The sequence below is a fragment of the Leuciscus leuciscus genome, assembly GCF_965113295.1.
Source record: "Leuciscus leuciscus genome assembly, chromosome: 12".
Classification (NCBI taxonomy): domain Eukaryota; kingdom Metazoa; phylum Chordata; class Actinopteri; order Cypriniformes; family Leuciscidae; genus Leuciscus; species Leuciscus leuciscus.
The window spans coordinates 37,451,853-37,473,463 of NC_138736.1; the positions used below are offsets into that span (position 1 = coordinate 37,451,853).

The window sequence follows — 21,611 nt, forward strand, 5'->3', positions numbered from 1 at the left end:
TCACTTCATCTAAAACAACAACATGTTTATTAGATCCTATACCAACTAAACTACTGAAAGAAGTGTTATCTGTAGTGGAAGAGCCTCTCCTCAATATTATTAACTCGTCTTTATCTTTAGGTCATGTTCCAAGAACATTTAAACTGGCAGTTATAAAACCTCTCATTAAGAAACCACAATTAGATCATAATAATCTAGCAAATTATAGACCCATTTCAAATCTTCCATTTATGTCTAAAATATTAGAAAAAGTGGTGTCCGCTCAACTGGGCTCTTTCTTGCAACAAAATGATATCTATGAAAAGTTTCAGTCTGGATTCAGACCGCATCATAGCACTGAAACTGCGCTCGTTAAAATCACAAATGATTTACTTTTAGCTTCTGACCAAGGCTGTATCTCAATACTAGTTTTACTTGATCTTAGTGCTGCGTTCGATACTATAGATCACACAATACTCTTAGATCGACTACAAAATTATACTGGTGTTCAAGGACAAGCACTAAGCTGGTTCAAATCATACCTATCTGACCGCTACCATTTTGTCTATTTAAATGGAGAAAAATCGATCATAACTCCAGTAAACTATGGAGTGCCGCAGGGATCTGTATTAGGCCCCCTGTTATTTTCAATATATATGATGCCACTTGGAAATATTATAAGGAAACATGGAATTAGTTTCCATTGTTATGCTGATGACACTCAAATATATATTTCATCACGGCCGGATGAAAACGCTACATTTTCCAAATTGACAGAGTGTGTTAAAGATATAAAAGATTGGATGACGCGTAATTTTCTTTTATTAAATCCAGACAAGACAGAGGTAATACTTATCGGTTCAAAAAACCGCCCACAAAACCTCGCACAATACAACTTTAACATCATAGGATGTCCTGTTACTTTATCCTCTACAGTAAAAGACCTGGGTGTTATACTCGATTGCAACCTGTCTTTTGAAAATCATATTTCTTATGTTACAAAAACAGCCTTTTTCCACCTTAGAAACATTGCTAAGCTACGTAATATGCTATCAGTTTCTGATGCAGAAAAGTTAGTTCATGCATTCATGACCTCGAGACTGGATTACTGTAATGCTTTATTAGCTGGTTGTCCTGCATCCTCAATAAACAAGCTACAGTTAGTCCAAAATGCCGCCGCTAGAGTTCTTACGAGATCAAGAAAATATGATCATATAACACCGATTTTATCATCACTGCATTGGTTACCTATAAAGTTCCGTATTAATTACAAGGTATTGCTACTGACTTATAAAGCCCTAAACGGCTTAGCTCCAGTCTATTTAACGGATCTTCTATCGCCCTATAATCCATCGCGCTCTTTGAGATCACTAAATTCAAGGCTTTTGGTCATACCTAGGATATCCAGAACCACCAAAGGAGGGAGAGCATTTTCACATTTGGCTCCAAAACTCTGGAATAGTCTTCCTGATACTGTTCGTTGCTCAGACTCGCTCTCCCAGTTTAAAACTAGATTAAAGTCGCATCTCTTCAGCCAGGCATTCATATAATCCTACAGTTCAAACTACAATCCGGCCTCTATCCAATGCCAGAGGAGAACTGGCCCCCGACTGAGCCTGGGTTCTCCCAAGGTTTTTTTTTTTCTCCATTAAGGCACCTGATGGAGTTTTAGGACACCATTAGGTCACTTGATGGAGTTTTTCGGTTCCTTGCCACTGTTGCCTTTGGCTTGCTCAGTTGGGGATATTTTGGGGATATTTAATTTAATTTTATCAATCAATAAATTAGTGATCGACCGATATTGATTTTTTATAACCGATACCGATACCGATTATTTGCATGTTTATGTGCCGATTACCGATATGCAGAACCGATATTTATTTACTGTTATACTTCTGGTTTTGACACAATTATTACAACACAAATGAACTGAACAAACAATTTTATTTATAACAATCACTCCCTCCTTGCATACATAAAAAACTTTATATTTATACACAAATAAATAGAGGGGTCTGAGTCCAAAAAATAAAGTGCATTGTTACTAAGTGTCTATGTTTAAAAATAAAAGCTTTGATGAGGTAAAAAATAAAGCACAAAAATTATTCTAACATATATTCAAAGATAGTTGAGTGATGTATCTTTAAGTGGTTCCACATGTTGGAGGTATTTTTTGTATTGTATTTTGTATTGAAATGTAATTCATTTTAAACAGTTTTAGAAGGTTTATGTGCCGTTTAATAGGTTTAAAGAGTGAGGATTCACTGGGTAATATTAATTCACTGAATAATATTAGCTGGAATATAACATTATCAGGAAAGTAACAAACAAAACAGCATATTTGCATTTTCCAACTAGTATGTTATTAATTATTAATAATGTTTTTGTCGGTCTAGATCATGAAATCCTTTCTGACAAAGTGCTGTTTATCTATGCGTTTACACAGAACTATATAACTTACTCAACCGCGATCGCGCGTGGACATAATAAATAATTAATTTCCACAGAGCGGTATTTATTTAGATTTGTATTAGCGAAATAATGGTTATGCAGTAAATGATAATATAATTTAGGTTGTTTAAACGAGATAATCTTGTCAAAAGTTTCATGCAGTAGCCGTGCTTGAGCATTCCTGGTCATCAACCCAGTGAGTGCGCAGCAATATAAACTTTTTTTTTTCGAGACTATAAACAGCACTTTGTCAGTTGACATTTCATGATCTAGACTGAATCTAGATCATGAAATGCCAACTGACAAAAGTGCTGTTTATCTATGCATTTATTTTACACAGAACTCAACCGCGATCGCGCGTGGAGATAATAAATAATTAATTTCCACAAAGCGGTATATTTAGATGTGTAACGTTATTAGCGAAATAATTGCTATGTAGTAAATAATATAATCTAGGATGTTTAAACAAGATAATCTTGTCAAAAGTTTCATTCAGTGGCCGTGAGCATCCTGATCATCAACCCAGTGAGTGCTCAGCAATATGAACGAACTTTTTTCTCGAGACTAATGGTGAGCAAATACAACTGATAGAGAATTAAATTCAGTGCTTTTATTTTCAACATGCACTCATTCATGTCTGTTTTATTTAATTCATGTAAAGTTACGTCTTTATTGGGGCAGGACATGACGGATTACGCTACGTGACTCCATGAGTTCGTCTCAATTTTTTAGAACCAAGCTGCATAAATAAACTAGGCTATATCAGGCATTCATGTCTCAAATCTCATTTCTGCATGTCTGTTATGTTAAATAAAGTTGAAAAATTAAAGCAAAGCAAGCAGAACATATGTTTTACCTGTGCACAGAGTTGTTGTTGACTGATCTCCTCAGACGCGGGCTGCAATGGCGGAATTCTCAAAACGGCCACAAGATGGCGCCGTTTATCGGCGAATCCGATATTACAAAACCGATACCCGATTATGGGAAAATGCTTAAATATCGGTAAAAATATCGGTAAACCGATACATCGGTCGATCACTACAATAAATTCCTCTTGAAACAAACTTTGTTGTATTATTTTAATTTAATACTGTGAAGCTGCTTTGATGCAATCTGTATTGTGAAAAGCGCTATACAAATAAACTTGACTTGACTTGACTTAAAGTATTGAGGAAATATTAAATTTGAATAAAAAGAGGAAAGAAGCCTTGACTGATTTTGAATTAAAAAATGTTAAATCAATTACATACTGAACTTGATAATACCTATATGAGGATAAAGCAAAAGGAGCATTTATTCGATCTAGACTTAAATGGTTAGAAAAAGGGGGAAAAAAATTAAAATAATTTTTTTTGGCCTCGAAAAAAGAAACTGATTTTGCCTCAGTTTCAAAACTAATGATTAACAACAAAATAGTAGATAATTCTTTAGATATTTCAAAATATGTGACTCAGTTCTTTAGTAATTTGTATTCTTCCACAATGGCTACTTCCAACATTGATATTTTTTTAAATAGCTTTATGAGTGATTCCAAAAAAATAGATCAGAACTTCCAAAATGTGTGATAAAGAAATAGATATTGAGGAGCTGAGAGAGTGCATTAACTTGCTAAAAAATAACAAATCTCCAGGCAATGACGGGCTAACAGGAGAGTTTTACAAGACATTTTCTAAAGAACTTTCCCCCTTTTTATTATTAGTATTTCTAGAAGCTTTAGAAAAAGGTGAATTGCCTGCTTCATTAAAACAAGGGGTTATAACACTGATTCCCAAACCTAACAAGGACAAGTTACTCATTGAAAATTGGAGGCCTATTAGTTTGCTCAATAATGACAGTAAGTTGTTTGCAATGATTTTTGCTAGAAGAATGAAACGAGGTTTAGATCAAATAATTGATATGGAACAGTCTGGTTTTATGCAAGGTCGTCATATTAGGAATAATATTAGACTAGTTTTAGATATGATAGATTATAATCAATTAATTGATGATGATAATTTTATTTTATTTATACATTTTTATAAAGCATTTGATACGGTGAATCATGATTTTATTTTCAAAGTTATTAAATTGTTAGGGTTTGGAGATGTATTTTTGAAAGCAGTTTAAACATTGTACAATGGATGTAATAGTTCCGTCAAACTTCACAAAGGTTTGATATTCACCGTGGCATTAGGCAAGGATGTCCCCTCTCTCCTTCTTTATTTTTGTTAGTCACCCAGGTTTTGGCAATGCATGTAAAAAGAAATCAGTATAATGGTATCACAGCTTTAGGTTTAGAAATTATAGCCAGTTTGCTGATGACACTGCAATTTTTTTGAAAAACAAATTTGAGGTACCAAAAAATAATGAGATGTATTGAGGCGTTCACTGCTGTATCAGGCCTTAAAATGAACTGTGATAAATCTGTATTGTTTCCCCTGAAAGATTGCTCCTACAACATCCCAGTTAAACACCAATTAACATATCTAGGTGTAGTAATTTGTAAAAATGAAAAACAGAGGAGTCAGTTAAATTTTGAACCAATTATTGAGAGAACAAAAAATAAATGTAATTGGTGGTTAATGAGAGATATATCAATAATTGGGAGGGTATTATTGTCAAAGGCGGAAGGTATTTCTAGATCAGTATATACATCTTTATCATTAGATGTGCCTCCTAAGGTGATTAAGGAATTAGACAAGATACTTTATGACTTCATATGGAGAAAAAAGCCGCATTATTTAAAAAAGTAAGTAATTTGTAACACCGAAGAGCAAAGGGGGACTTGAGGTCTTAGATTATAGTACACTTAATGACACTTTCAAGATTAAATGGTTGATAGAATTTTTGAAGAATAGAGAAAGTTTTTGGAACGTATTTCCTAATTACATATTTAATACTCAAGGCATAGATTTTTTGTTGAAATGTAATTTTTCTGCTGACAAAATTCCTGTAAAATTGGCCAGTTTTCACAGACAAGCCCTGCTAGCATGGACATTGCTGGAATATAGCTTACCATAAAAATTTGAGATGTATTTTGAAATAATAATAGGGTCCTGTGTTTCATGGCCATTAATATTAAGCTTTTTAATAGATGTATACTCTCCATTCCTTTTCTCCAAAATATATGTTCTGTAGACAAAATAGATGATTTTTTTAAAGCCCCTAAAACATAATATAGATCGTATCGATGGAGAATTTAAAGCTCTTTTAAATGAGAGATTTAGAGATAAGAACAGCTATAAAAAAAACTTAAATTAAACAAGTCCCCCGGTAATGATGGCTAGACGATCTAGCTGAAGTTCTGTTAATGGTCTTTAAAGAATCTATTGATCAGGGGGTTTTGCCCTCCATGACACAAGGTCTAATATCCTTAATTCCAAAGCCTGATAAAGATCTATTATCACTTGATAATTGGCGACCTATTACCTAAATTAATAATGACAGTAAAATGATTGCTTCCATATACGCTGAAATGTTAAAGTTAGGATTAGAATTTATTATTGATGAGGCGCAGTCAGGTTTTATAAAAAGAAAGACTAATTTGTAATAATATTTGTATATTATTATATAATAAGACTTGTATTAGATATTATAGATTATACTGAAATTATCAATGAAAATAGTTGTATTGTTTGTCGATTTTTACAAGGCCTTCGATACAATTGAACATGACTTTATTTTTAAAACTCTTAATTTTTCGGATTTGGGAACACATTTCAAAAAGTAATCAGAACCCTATATAATAAGATTAATATCTCTGTAAAACTGGCATATGGAACTTCTCATAGATTCAGAATAAAAAGGATTCGACAGGGCTGCCCTATTAGTCCATTGCTTTTTTTTGTTGGCTACACAAATTATGGCCATTCATATTAAGAAAGACATTTTTCGTGGTATCAAAATAGAAGATACAGAAATGAAATGCACACAATGAGCTGATGACGCTACTCTTTAGTTGAAGCTGAAAAAGCAATGAAGTGTCTGCAGTTATTTTCATCTGTATCTGGTCTTTCCCTAAATATTAATAAATGTGAGCTTATGGCTCTAGGTTCCTGTGACTTTACATTTACATTACATTTACATTACATTTACATTTATTCATTTAGCAGACGCTTTTATCCAAAGCGACTTACAAATGAGAACAATAGAAGCAGTTAAACTAACTGTAGGACACAACACTGTTTTTTTTTTTGTTTTTTTTTATAGAGCAGAATAGAATAGAGTAGTATGTATTACTATTACTATGTGTTAGTATTACTGGATCGAGTGCTCTCAAAAAAAAAAAAAACTTTACCGCAGTATGCAATATTCCCGTGAAAGAAGTTGTCAAATATTTGGGTATTAAAGGGACTATGTGTAGGAATTTCTCCCATCTAGTGGTGAAATTGTATTTTGCATTCAAACGAATAATGCTCTCCAGCGCCTCACTTTTTCAAATGCGCGTTGCATCTGCGGTAGCCGTTATGTACCAAAAAGCTATGACAGGATGTCTTATAATAGCACTTCATCGAGTTTTTCTTCGGGTGAACAGGTTTGTTATTTAAAACAAACTGAAACTTGAAACAACGAAAAAAAGAATGTTACAGTATGAATTACTGACTGTGAAAAACATTAACTATGGTAATTAGTAATGCCTTCTTTACTCGTTATATTTTTTGAAGTACGTGCATTGTTAGATATCATCATCATCAGAGCCTTCTCTAACGTTACTTTACTCAATAGCTGCTATTCATCAAAGAGCCTGTTTAACTTTTAACTATAAATGTTCTACTGTCTATATAATAAAGTACACAACCAAGCAATGAAAAAAAAGCTTGTAATTAAGACGTAACATTGACTTACCTGTCGAGAAGAAAGCAGGCAACTTCAGCGTCTCTTTTGAAAGCTTTCTCCTGCATTAGCTATCCCGACATTAACTCTTGTTTTTGTAATCTCCGGTCACGTTTCCTTTTAAACTTGCCGGGGCAGTGACAAGCGCCTCTCACTGCTCTGCTCCTCCGCTTCTGCTGGCTTCAGTCACGTGACGCTGGTTCTGAACGAAAACGCGTTGTGGAAATGCGTTGGCCTAGTACTTTTTGTCCCTCTCTGCTATTATAGTTTTTCAAGATGGCAGAACTACATGGAAGCCTCCGTGGACCTACCCGTCCCATGTATATAAAGATAATAAATTCTTCGTTTACGAGGATTAGTCTGATCATTGGCATAGGTATTTGTACACCATTGAGGGCATATTTATGAATAAAAATATTGATTTTAGATAATAAAATACCTAAAAAGCTACACATTGTCCCTTTAAGATATCATAAAATGAAGAAGTCAGGAATGAGTTAAACTTCACTCCCATCATTCCATCATCTGAAAAGAAACTGAATTCTTGGCTGATGAGACATCCTTCTTTCACTGGTCGTGTGTTATTGGTTAAAGCTGAGGGTTTGTCCAGGTTGGTTTATAATGCTCAAGTGTTAGATGTCCCCCCCTTAGTAATTAAAATGATAGACACCAAACTCTTTACATTTATTTGGAAGAACAAATCACATTATATTAAAAAATAAAATATTTGTAGGTCAAAAATTGAATTGAAAATTGAAAATTGAGGATTGAATGTTTTGGATTTTAAGACCTCTAACATGATATTTAAAATAAAATGGCTCCAAAATGATTTAAAAAAAAAAAAAAAGCAAAGTATATGGTATACAGTAGCTAATTTTATCTTTCATTATCTTTTGGTTTGACATTCAATTCCCAAGGAAATTTGGAGATTATTAGAAGGTCATAATAATTATTCTCTACAAACAACAGTAGAAGAATTTATTTCTTGTATTAAGGTGCAGGGCAAGTATTTCACAAGTTCTGAAGTTTTGCAATAATACTTTTCTGCGTTCCCTTCTTCAATGATCTAGAAATACCTTCTGCCTTTGACAATAATATCCTCCCAATTATTGATATATTTCTCATTAACCACCAATTAAATTAATTTTTTGTTCTCTCAATAATTGGTTCAAAATTTAACTGACTCCTCTGTTTTTCATTTTTACAAATTACTACACCTAGAAATGTTAATTGGTGTTTAACCGGGATGTTCTCTATTTCTGTAGAGGAGCAATCTTTCAGGGGAAACAATACAGATATATCACAGTTCATTTTAAGGCCTGATACAGCAGTGAATGCTTCAATAAATCTAATTATTTTTGGTACCTCGAATTTGTTTTTCAAAAAAATTGTAGTGTCATCAGCAAACTGGCTAAGTTTAATTTCTAAACCTAAAGCTGTGATACCATTATACTGATTTCTTTTTACATGCATTGCCAAAACCTGGGTGACTAACAAAAATAAAGGAGAGAGGGGACATCCTTGCCTAATGCCACGGTGAATATCAAACCTTTGTGAAGTATAAGCAAGTTTGACGGAATTATTACATCCATTGTACAATGTTTTAACTGCGTTCAAAAATACATCTCCAAACCCTAACGATTTAACAACTTTGAAAATAAAATCATGATTCACCGTATCAAATGCCTTATAAAAATTGATAAATAAAATAAAACTATCATCATCAATTAATTGATTATAATCTATCATGTCTAAAACTAGTCTAATATTCTTCCATCTACCACAATCATCTTTTTCATAATTCAATATCCGCCCTGTAAATGTATCTTGTAAAATAGCGACCCCCGCTGATCGATTACTGCCAAATGACAACCAAATCTCTTTTCCCTACTGATTTTTCCAGAACATGGCATCTGAAGAACATGCATGCGTTTCTTGAAATTGAGCGAAGCGTCAGTTCTGGCAGGCCAGGTAGTCAAGACGCTGCTAACGCTATTGGCCAACAACACGGTCTCATCAGCTGTTTCTGCTCAGCTGAGATGCATCAGCTGTTTTGCATCAGCGCATCAGCTGTTCAACTCCCCTCGCTGCTAATGGCTATGATATAAACAGGGCGCCCTCTTCAAACAGATTCAGTTCGCTCCTAACTGCTGCTTGCTAGCTCTTTGACCCACAGCTCATGACCATAGGTGAGAGTAGGAACGTAGATTGACCGGTAAATCGAGAGCTTCGCCTTGCGGCTTAGCTCCTTCTTCACCACGACAGACCGGTACAGCGACCGCATTACTGCAGAAGCTGCACCGATCCGTCTGTCAATCTCCCGTTCTATCCTTCCCTCACTCGTGAACAAGACCCCAAGATACTTGAACTCCTCCACTTGAGGCAGGAACTCTCCACCAACCTGAAGCGGGCAAACCACCCTTTTCCGACTGAGAACCATGGCCTCGGATTTGGAGGTGCTGATTCTCATCCCAGCCGCTTCACGCTCGGCTGCAAACCATCCCAGTGCATGCTGAAGGTCCTGGTCTGATGGGGCCAGCATGACAACATCATCCGCAAAGAGCAGAGATGAAATCGTGTGGTCCCCAAACCTGACCCCCTCTGGCCCCTGGCTGCGCCTAGAAATTCTGTCCATAAAAATTATGAACAGAACCGGCGACAAAGGGCAGCCCTGCCGGAGTCCAACATGCACCGGGAACAAGTCTGACTTACTGCCGGCAATGCAAACCAAGCTCCTGCTAGCAAAGGGCCCCGAACCCCATACTCCCAGAGCACCCTCCACAAGATGCCGCGAGGGACACAGTCCAATGCCTTCTCCAAATCCACAAAGCACATGTGGATTGGTTGGGCAAACTCCCATGAACCCTCCAGCACCCTGTAGAGGGTATAGAGCTGGTCCAGTGTTCCACGACCGGGACGAAAACCACACTGTTCCTCCTGAATCCGAGGTTCTACTATCGGCCGGATTCTCCTCTCCAGTACCCTGGCATAGACTTTCCCGGGGAGGCTGAGAAGTGTGATCCCCCTATAGTTTGAGCACACCCTCCGGTCCCCCTTCTTAAAAAGAGGGACCACCACCCCGGTCTGCCAGTCCAAAGGTACTGTCCCCGACCGCCACGCGATGCTGCAGAGGCGTGTCAGCCAAGACAGCCCTACAACATCCAGAGACTTGAGGTACTCAGGGCGGATCTCATCCACCCCCGGTGCCTTGCCACCGAGGAGTTTCTTGACTACCTCGGTGACTTCAGCTTGGGTGATGGACGAGTCCGCCTCCGAGCCCTCAGCCTCTGCTTCCTCAATGGAAGACGTGACGGCGGGATTGAGGAGATCCTCGAAGTATTCCTTCCACCGTCCGGTGATATCCCCAGTCGAGGTCAACAGCTGCCCACCTCCACTGTAAACAGCGTTGGTAGGGCACTGCTTCCCCCTCCTGAGGCGCCGGACGGTTTGCCAGAATCTCTTTGAGGCCGACCGATAGTCCTTCTCCATGGCCTCACCGAACTCCTCCCAGGCCCGAGTTTTTGCCTCCACAACCACCCGGGCTGCAGTCCGCTTGGCCCGTCGGTACCCGTCAGCTGCCTCAGGAGCCCCACAAGCCTGCCAGGCCCAATAGGACTCCTTCTTCAGCTTGACGGCATTCCTTACTTCCGGTGTCCACCACCGGGTTCGGGGATTGCCGCCTCGACAGGCACCGGAGACCTTACGGCCACAGCTCCGAGTGGCCGCGTTGACAATGGAGGTGGAGAACATGGTCCACTCTGACTCAATATCTCCAGACTCCCTCGGGATCTGGTCGAAGCTCTGTCGGAGGTGGGAGTTGAAGATCTCTCTGACAGGGGATTCGGCCAAACGTTCCCAACAGACCCTCACAGTACGTTTGGGTCTGCCGAGTCTGTCCAGCTTCCTCCCCCGCCATCGGATCCAACTCACCACCAGGTGGTGATCAGTTGACAGCTCCACCCCTCTCTTCACCCGAGTGTCCAAGACATACGGCCGGAGGTCAGATGAAACAACCACAAAGTCGATCATCGACCTCCGGCCTAGGGTGTCCTGGTGCCATGTGCACTGATGGACACCCTTATGCTTGAACATGGTGTTTGTTATGGACAAGCTGTAACTAGCACAGAAGTCCAATAACAGAACACCACTCGGGTTCAGATCAGGGGGGCCGTTCCTCCCAATCATGCCCCTCCAGGTGTCACTGTCGCTGCCCACGTGGGCGTTGAAGTCCCCCAGTAGAACGACGGAGTCCCCAGTCGGAGCACTTTCCAGCACCCTTCCCAGAGACTCCAAGAAGGCCGGGTACTCTGCACTGCCGTTTGGAGAGGTAGAGGTAGGTAACGTTCCATGTCCCTAGAGCTAGATTCCGCGTCCAGGGATTGGGTTGTCTAGGCCCCCGCCTTTGACTGCCGCCCGATCCACTTAGCACCGGCCCCTTACGGTCCCTCCTGCAGGTGGTGGGTCCAGGGGAGGGTGGCCAAACCAGGGAGTTATTCTTCAAATATTATAACAGTTGCAAACATTTAAATAAACCTTAAAGTGCATCCGTTATTTAACCATCCGAAGAACTTAGAAGCAACCACTTCTTGTCTCTAATAGAGAAAATTAACCTTGACTTTCAGGATACCGCCAACTGCAGACTCTACCAAACGACCACAAGTCTATGAAGTTCCGTTGCCCTCTTCAGGATGAATCTCTTTACCATCAACGAAAGCCCTCGGTCCGCTGAAGTATGCGCTTTTGGCCTCCTTCCTCGCCCCTCCACAGCCGGCCAAAGACGATTCCGTGCTTCAATGTCAAAAGCAGTCAAGTCCTCTTTAAACCGCAGCCCCTTGGTGGTCAGATACTCGTTGTTATTTTTATTTTTTTTTCAGATTAAATCTCTGGCTGTGCGAGAAATGAATCTCATGATCACCGGTCTTGGTTGAACTCTTCTGCCATCATCCGAGGTTTTAGGTCTGCCAAGACGATGTGCCACATCCAGAGCATCCGCTACCATACGCCTGTGTCAGCGGACACTTCTTTGCATATTTCCACAACTCTCATTTTCACGTTTTCATTGGATTGCTCGGACAGTCCGTATAAACGCAGACACCATTTGTGGCTGTAACGTTTCCTTGACTTTTTTTCCTAGGAGAGCATTTGCATTTTTTAGGATTTTGTTTTCTTTCTGCAGTTTCATTACATCATCATGAACTGACATAAGAGATTTAAAACCACAACCGCTCACGGCGCCATCTTGAGCCCCCACTCATGTTTGCGGTACTGCGTGACTTAAGCGGTACTGCGTGACGTAAGCAGGTTCCAGCTCACCACGCCCTTAGTACGAGCTCACCACACATAGTATTGCATCAGTTAGGATAGCTTCAAGTTAGCGTAGATTTATCTGTATTTAGTACAGTGGTCAGGAGAGTAGGTGTAGTGTTGGTGGTTGCAGCAGCACTGCTGGACTGCATAGCTTTCCAGCTGACTTGGAAATTAGGCGCCAGTGGTTGCATGCACTTGGCCTGGAAGACGTGAGTTCCCGCCTAGCTCAAGTGTGCAACCTGCATTTTACGCAGGATTGCTTCTCCAACGCAATAGAGGTGGAACTGGGCTTCTCCACACAGCTCGTGCTGAAAAGCGACTCAGTGCCAAACGCTGCTACTCCTGCATGGACTCCACCACCGTAGCGGCGTCTTGATGTGAGTGATCATATATATTTTAATCACAATTTATGGTTAGGCTAAAGGTAATCCTCTGGGGTCGACAAACACGCTGGCGCATTTTGCTGGTTTTTTCACAAAGTGGCAAAATATGAATATGCCTACAGAGAGTGCGCGCTATTGACATCAACTCGATAAAACTCATCAGATGCATGCACTTTACGTCGTCTTGCGACCCTGTGAGTCACTCTCCATTTTAGAGTCTGACAGCAGCTGTCAATTAATCCGTCACTGCGGGTCTTAGGTGCAAGAAGAGTGCACCGCACCGTCACTGCGGGTCTTAGGTGCTTAGGGGTATGCTTAGATCTCATAATATGCCTAGACTGAAATCTCTTCACACTCCAGTACAGGAGGTGGCGGTATGGTAAAAGCTGGTATGCGACCCGCCAATAAATCCCATAGACAATAAAAGAAATGGACACAGCGACCCCATAGACTTCAACAGAGACAAGTGAAGTCAATTAGAAGCACTCACTTCCTGATGGCTGAGCGTACTGCGCAGACTCAAACTGAGCTTGACGACGTAGATGTGAAGTGAGCAACCTGTCTGTCTTCGAGTAGCTGTGCCAAGAGAAATCTGAATCATTCCCTTCCGAAACTTGCAGAGACGGAGAGCGGGAGTAGGAGCTGTCCATGAGCTAGGAGCAGGAGCAACTTTATGACTCTCTATGGGCTTCTCCCTTGACTTTATGCCTCCACGTTCCCCCCCCCCCCCGACAGAGTCGCGTTGTTATGACGCAATCGTTAGCCTATTTTTACAAAAATGGCTTCTACGGGGCCATAGTGTAAGATACAAGGTAATTGAGCCTTTCATACATTGACGTGTTTCTTTAGAAATAAACAATGGACAAATGGAGTCTTTAAACACCTCAGATGTAAAGTTATTCGCTGTCAAAGTGACGCCAAAATGAATGGGTGTCAATGGAATGCTAACAGCAGGTGATGGCTTGTTAGCCAATGGATGCCCCCATAGAAGGTACGCTTTCCGGGTGAAAAGTTTGTAGATCTTGCAAATTGTGAAATTGTGTTTTACCATGGTAAAACTAAGTTTGTTTAACCATAAGAAGAGAATAGATAAATTTCAACACACATCAGAAATCATGTAAAAGCAACATCCCACAGTTTACAAATAAACCTGAGAGTCGTGTTGTGAATTCTTTCCTCTTCAAGCCTTGAATTTGTATTTGGTGTCATTTTGTGTGTGCGTTCAAATCAAATAATTTCAAATAATTTTTTATGTATTGTAGTAAACCTTTCTATTTTAAAGAGGTTTAACCAAATTTAATGGAGGACAGAGGGTACATCACACACCAGACTTCATGGAAAAAAAAATCACTTTATTGACAAGTTCATTTAGAAAAATATACTCATTATGTAAAGCAGCATTTAAAGAAGTGTAACAAACATTTACTCAGTACGCTCCCCTAAGCCTAAGGCAAACGGCAATAGACAAGTGAAACTCCAAAAACGTCACTACACTGCACTCAGCCCCGCACGGCACAATAGCAATCGTGATCAAACAGCAGTTTATCAGTTTATCAAGTTGGAAAATCAGCGCGTCCCCAGTCCAGCGTACCCGAAATATAATGTCCATATAACTTCTAAAACTCAAAACCACAATCACACTCACACCACACATAAAGAATTAAAATATAAAACACTTTCCAGGCAACAAGACCCCACCCCGGGGTCTAGGGAAAGGAATCCGCCGTGCCAAATTTGTCCACAGCGAAAGCACGCGCTCTTCTTCGAGTTATTCCCGTCCCCGCAGTCGCAGCGATTACTCACAATGGAACTGGCATTAATTAGTCCTCTTTGCGCAGCACGCTTCTCTTTGGGAATCACAATGTCTCTTTGCGCAACACAGCTCTTAAAACCGCTCCTGGAACATGTGGCCAGCGCTCCTACACACCCCGTCCCACTATTATCTAACTACACCGATAGCTAGCTAGCTATCTTCGTTGCCGGACAAACCCTAACGGTCTCGAGCAACACCAAGCGTCCCCATTCCTTTGCCGAGCGCAGAAAGCCAGTCACGTTCACCACCGTCGAGCCCTGAATCTCTCACCTCTCTTAAATGTCCTCCACTCCAGGTGAAATCAAGTATCCCTGCCTTCAGGTAATATGACAAAGTGATGCAGAAAGGTTCAGATGGGCGGACAAAGATAAATCCCCGCATTCATCACAGTATCATTGTGACAAAGTGCAAGTTGACAAAGAGGACATGTCTTTTGTTTTTTCTTCCAAAAAGACATATGCAAACAAACCTGATAATTTGATTAAATGGTGGGTCATTAATGTCTACTATTAATGCTCACCAATGTATTTGGATATAACATTCCCAATGTTTATTTTTATGGATAAACATTGGGAATATGAAACGTATCATTAAAAAAAAAAAAAAAAATAAAAAAATGTACCGTGTCCGGTCACTTCTGACCGCGACGATAACAAGTTATACTCCCAAATGAGGAGCACCAGAGGGTTAATTATTGTTTAATATCTTTGTTATTATTTCTAATTATATATTATACTGACTGCCACTGATGTGACAGAGGACGTTCCGCTTCCTTGAACTTCCTGTTCCTCTGATCAGTCTTGCTGTTGGAATTCCTAAAGCAGAAGAAAGCTGATGCTGACCTGTATGACTTTAAGATTCATATTATACTAAACTCTGAGTTCATCATCAAGTTGTCAGTTCAATATCATGACAATATAAATATATTTATTATTAATCATAATTAGGACTAAAGATGCATGATCAAAAATTATTTACCAGACATAGCACTCACAAAGAACCATTTTAACCATGTAAACTAAAAACAAATCATTAAACAAATTAAATGTAAACATTTTAAATAACATATTTCCCAGCCCGTTCTCATACCCAAATCGTCACTTTTTCGTCACTTTCAACCATGCTTCAATATCCGACGCACAAAGCACCCTTTAGCGTCCATATGAGACGCATAACCCTACCACATACCTAAACCTACCCATAACCGAAGCGTCACATATGGACGCTAAAGGGTGCTTTTTGCGTCGGATATTGACGAACTTTCGAAAGCGTCAGTTACATGACGCCTAAACCTACCCATAACCGAAGCGTCACATATGGACGCTAAAGGGTGCTTTGTGCGTCGGATATTGAAGCATGGTTGAAAGTGACGAAAAAGTGACGATTTGGGGTGAGAATGTGTCCAGGTTTTCCTTGACTGTGTGAACCTCATTGTTTTCTCTGTATTTTCTGATTTGAAACTATAGCGCCACCTAGTGAACATTATCTACAGTAATGCTGTAGCACAGAGACCTCAGAGAATCTTAAAGTAATAGTTCACACAAAAATAATAATTCTGTCATCATTTACTCTCCCCAAACCGCCTCGGTTACGACTGTAACCTCGGTTCCCTGAAGAGGGAACGAGCGTTGCGTCGAAAACTGACGCTATGGGAACGCTTTGCGTGATGACGTCTTGAAGCACATGTAAAATCAGTCCAATGGTGTGGCGGAACGTCAGAGGCGGGTGACGTCACGTACCAGGAAGCTATAAAAGCCGGCCCGAAACAGAAAACGAAAGCTTCGTAAAGTCTGAAGTCGCGCTGACAGGCATGAAGGAGATATGGCAAGGCGACGCAACGCTCGTTCCCTCTTCAGGGAACCGAGGTTACAGTCATAACCGAGGCGTTCCCTTTCAAGGGAACTCCCGTTGCGTCGAAAACTGACGCTATGGGAACGTCTATACCAACGCCTCAATAGCTACAAATGTCTGTCCTGTGTGTAATCATGTGAGCAGCACTAAGAAGACAAAACATGAGACCCTGGAGAAGAGTCTAAATCCAGAGAGTAGAACCTGACGAAGGTGTGCGGTGAGGACCAGCCTGCCGCATCACAGACGTCCTGTAACGATACTCCTGATATAAGGGCCTTAGAGGCCGCCATACTCCTAGTAGAGAGCGACCGGACAGCCCAAGGAGAAGGCTGTCCAGCCGCCTCATAAGCCAGTGAGATAGTCTCAACCACCCACTTGCTCATCCTTTGCTTAGACACTGGACCTCCCTTGTTAGGGGAGCAAAAGTCACTTTTACGCCACAGGGCAGCTCTGTGGACATACGCGTCTAACGCCCGAACAGGGCAAAGCAAATTATTCGCCTCCTGGTCCGATTTCGAAAGGGAGGAGGACCTCCAAGTGCCACGAGGGAAACGAGATACCAAAGGGTCTTTCCCTACAGACATTCCACCCAAAGGACTGTGGTAAGCACCTACGGCCGCCACATAAACCTTTAAAGTGGAAGGGGTCAGACCTGCAGTGAACCGGTCCTGCAGGAACTCCAGAACTGTACCAATTGGGCAGTTGACTGGATCCAACCGACGGTCATTACACAAAGAGGTGAATACTCTTCAGTTCAGGGCATAAAGTTTCCTCGTGGAGGGAGCTTGGACTGTAGAATGGTCTCAACAACCTCAGTTGAGAGACCTGACTCTATGAGCTGGGCCCCCTCAGAGGCCAAGCCCACAGGTTCCACAGTTCTGGGCGGGGGTGAAATATTGAGCCCCCTGCTTGGGACAGAAGGTCCCTCCTGACGGGTAGCTCCAGAGGATGCCCGTCGAGGAGGGACACAAGATCGGGAAACCATACTCTGCCCGGCCAGCGCGGGGCTATAAAAAGCAGGCAAACCCGGTCCCTGCGAACTCTTTCCAGAACTCCCGGGAGCAGAGCAACTGGGGGAAAGGCGTACAGACGTAGCCTCGGCCACGTCTGTACCATAGCATCCAGTCCCAGAGGAGCTGGATGCGTGAAGGAGAACCAAAGTGGACAGTGAGACGTCTCTCGAGACGCAAACAGATCCACTTATAATTTCCATATCAGCTCCACCACCTCGGGGGTGGAGCCACCATTCCCCGGGCCTCGGCCCCTGTCTCGACAGAGTGTCTGCTCCTATATTCTGGACCCCGGGGATGTAGGCTGCCTTGAGTGACAGCAACTTCCCCTGGGACCACAAGAGGATATGGCATGCCAGCGCAAACCCCCTTGATATATAGGCGACTACCGACGTGTTGTCCGTATGTACCACACATGGTGTCCCCTGAGACCTGTGATAAAGCTCCGGAAGACAGCTAACATCTCTAGGCTATAGAATGCCAGGAACGATGATGGTCTTCCCACAGACCTTGAGATGAGCGACCCTCAGGATCGCTCCCCAACCCGTGAGGGAAGCATCCGTCGTTAGCAGTTTGCGACGACAAGGAGCTCCCAGCACTGGGCCCTGGGACAGGAACCAAGGTTTCTTCCACATAACCAAGGCACGTAGGCATCACCGCGTGACCTTGATTGTGCGAAACGGGTTGCCCCTCGGGGAAAAACCCTCTGGTCCTGAGCCACCACTGCAGGGGCCTCATGTGCAGCAGTCCAAAAGGTATCCCGTTGGAAGCTGCTGCCATGAGACCCAACAGTCTCTGGAACTGTTTGACAGTGAGTAGCTGGCCTAGCTTTACACTTCTCACAGCTGCCAGGATGGAATCGAAGCGTGGCGATGACAGGCGCGCCTGCATCGACACTGAATCCCAAACCACGCCTAAAAAAGTGGTCCTCTAAAATGGAGAAAGCACACTCTTCTTGGCGTTCAGCCGTAACCCCAACTCTTTCATATGGGCGAGAACAACATCTCGATGTTGAACCGCCATCTAATGCGACTGAGCTAAAATCAACAATCGTCGATGTAGTTCGTGATGCGAATACCCCGGAGGCGCAGAGGTGCCAGAGCTGCATCCACGCATTTGGTGAAAGTGCGGGGTGATAAAGCCAGGCCGAATGGAAGAACTCGATATTGGTATGCTTTGCCCCCGAAAGCAAACCTCAGGAACTTCCAATGACACGGACGGATGGAAATATGCGTCCTTGAGGTCTATCGTGACAAACCAGTCCTCGGACCTGATCTGTGGCACGATTTGTCTCAAGGTTAACATTTTGAACTTGAGCTGCATGTACTCGTACAGAACTCGAAGATCTAAAATGGGACGCAATCCCCCGTCCTTTTTTGGAACTATGAAGTACCGGTTGTAAAACCCGGTTTCCCTGTTGGAGGGGGGTACATATTCTATGGCCCCTTTCTCTAACAGAGTGTTTACTTCCTGTTCCATAACCAGAACCTGCTCGGGGCCCACCACTGTGGGCAGGACCCCCATAAACCGCGGTGGGCGTTAATAGAATTGTATCTAATACCCTTTTTCCACGGTCTGCAGGACCCAACGAGAAACATTTGACAGTAGCTTCCACGCTGTCAAAGATTCTACTAGAGGTACCAGTCTCTCGAGACTGGTTTCTGGATTTTGTTGCTGTTGAGTAGTCGGTTCGTCGCCCTGTAACGGCGCACCGGCAGGGAACGACCAAACAGACTGCTCCAGCACCCTCCTCAGAGGGGGCGGGCATCCCGAGGCCACTACGTTTCCGGGTGGACCTTGAGATATGTGCTCGCCGGAGACCGCTGCGCCCTGTAACACCGGAGGCGGCAGGGTTGGCAGAACGGTCCCCTGAGGGCACCGAAGAGAGACGGCACCGTATTTTTCTCCTGCTGTTGAGTAGTCGGTTCGTCGCCCTGTAACGGCGCACCGGCAGGGAACGACCAAACAGACTGCTCTAGCACCCTCCTCAGAGGGGGCGGGCATCCCGAGGCCACTACGTTTCCGGGTGGACCTTGAGATATGTGCTCGCCGGAGACCGCTGCGCCCTGTAACACCAGAGGTGGCAGGGTTGGCAGAACGGTCCCCTGAGGGCACCGAAGAGAGACGGGCACCGTGAAAAGAGGTGTTAACCGCTCTGCTTCGGGGGGACTACCCTCATTTGTCCTGAGCCCTCAGACATCAGGACTTTTTCCCAGCAGCCTTCTTGGCGGTAATAACGGTCCGCAGATCCGTTTTACCCCTCGAAGACTGCTGGGTTTGAGAGCGCCCTCCGTGTCCCCGAGATTTTTGTGGGGGAGCACGAGAGGACACACTCTGTTTTTGAGTGGCACGATGTTCAGCGCTCTTTTTAGAGGAGTGAGGCTGCTCCCGCTCAGCAGCCTCAATGAAAGAACGGCGGGGGAGAAGTTTTTGTAATGCAGCTGCCTGTTTAGCAGCTTCCTGAGATTTAGCTACCGCACTGTTTACTGCATCACCAAATAAACCAACAGTGGAAACCGGAGCATCTAAGAGAACGTGCTTTTCTTTCTCTTTTATATCGCTCAAATTGAGCCACAGATGCCTCTCAGTGGCCACCAGGGCTGCCATAGACCGCCCGATTGATTTAGCGGTCTCCTTGGTGGCCCTGAGAGACAGATCTGTGGCTCTGCGTAGTTCAGCCACTGTGTCAGGACCAATTCCCCCGCCCTCCTCTAAATCCCCCAATAATTCTGCCTGATAGGCTTGCATAATAGACATCGTATGCAGACACGCTGCAGCTTGACCAGCGGCTGCATACGATTTATGAACCAGAGATGATGTGAATTTTACTGGCTTAGAGGGAAGTGAAGGAGCTTTCAGGGAAGATGCCGTTGCTGGAGAGAGATAGCTCGCGAGCGTCTCTTCCACCTTCGGCATCTCCCCATAACCATATTCTTTATATTTGTGAATGGAAGAATAGTGGGATGTTTGTGGTGCATACACTCTGTATGAAACCGGTTTTCCCCACGATTTCGACACCTCGGTGTGGAGATCGGGGAAAAACGGAAGGCTTCTTCGCTGAGGCTGTGTACGAGATGGCAGGAAGCGTTCGTCGAGCTTACTTTTCGAACGAACGTCCTGCCTATCCTCTGGCCACTCAATAGATAATCTGTGAACTGCTCTCGTGACAACATCGAGCAATTCCTCAAAAGCGTGAGACTGAGGTGGCGAATCCTCAGACTCAGCTTCAATACTAACAACGTCCAACTCCTCAGAGCTGGACAATTGCAGTATTGGTGCCTCCATCGGGGGGGAAGAAACCGCAGCGCGTGCTTCCACACCCTGATGAGAGGCACTGGATCTATCAGAAGGATGTTGAGATAAGGCAGAGCCCGTCTCAACATCCACTGATAAATCCATTTGTGAACCCCAGGTCTGAGATCGACGCCGTGCCTCGGCAGCGGCGGGACCCAAACCCTGGGGAACGTGATCGGGATTGAACCGAGCCAAGCGGGATCGGAGCGTACGCAATGGAAGCGCCTCGCAATGCACACAGTCACCACCCTCGAGTGCTGACTGGGCATGCTCCTCACCCAAACAAACAACACAAAGAGTGTGAGTATCACCTCCCGTTAAATAACGCGGGAAGGGATGGACACACACTCTAAACTGCTGCTTGCTCGCCATACTGAATATATATATATATATATAATATAGACAGACAACACCAAATAACAAGGACAGATTCAACACAGAGCGCAACTGAAGACTCAGAAAGCTTTCGTTTTCTGTTTCGGGCCGGCTTTTATAGCTTCCTGGTACGTGACGTCACCCGCCTCTGACGTTCCGCCACACCATTGGACTGATTTTACATGTGCTTCAAGACGTCATCACGCAAAGCGTTCCCATAGCGTCAGTTTTCGATGCAACGGGAGTTCCCTTGAAAGGGAACTGTATGAGTTTCTTTACTGTGACTGGTTTACTTTAAAGAGATAAAGTTTTCTACTCTTTCTCTCAAGACATTAA

At 42.9% G+C, this 21,611-nt stretch overlaps 2 protein-coding genes across 4 annotated transcripts in view; one reads left to right on the forward strand and one right to left on the reverse strand.

Moving 5' to 3' along the window:
- The window catches only part of LOC309511702 (E3 ubiquitin-protein ligase TRIM39-like), a 208,088-nt gene that overhangs the window by 32,616 nt on the left and 153,861 nt on the right, over positions 1 to 21,611 (forward strand). The gene's annotated exons all lie outside the window — the stretch shown is intronic.
- Positions 1 to 21,611, reverse strand: part of LOC309511707 (uncharacterized protein) — a 169,225-nt gene that overhangs the window by 15,851 nt on the left and 131,763 nt on the right. The gene's annotated exons all lie outside the window — the stretch shown is intronic.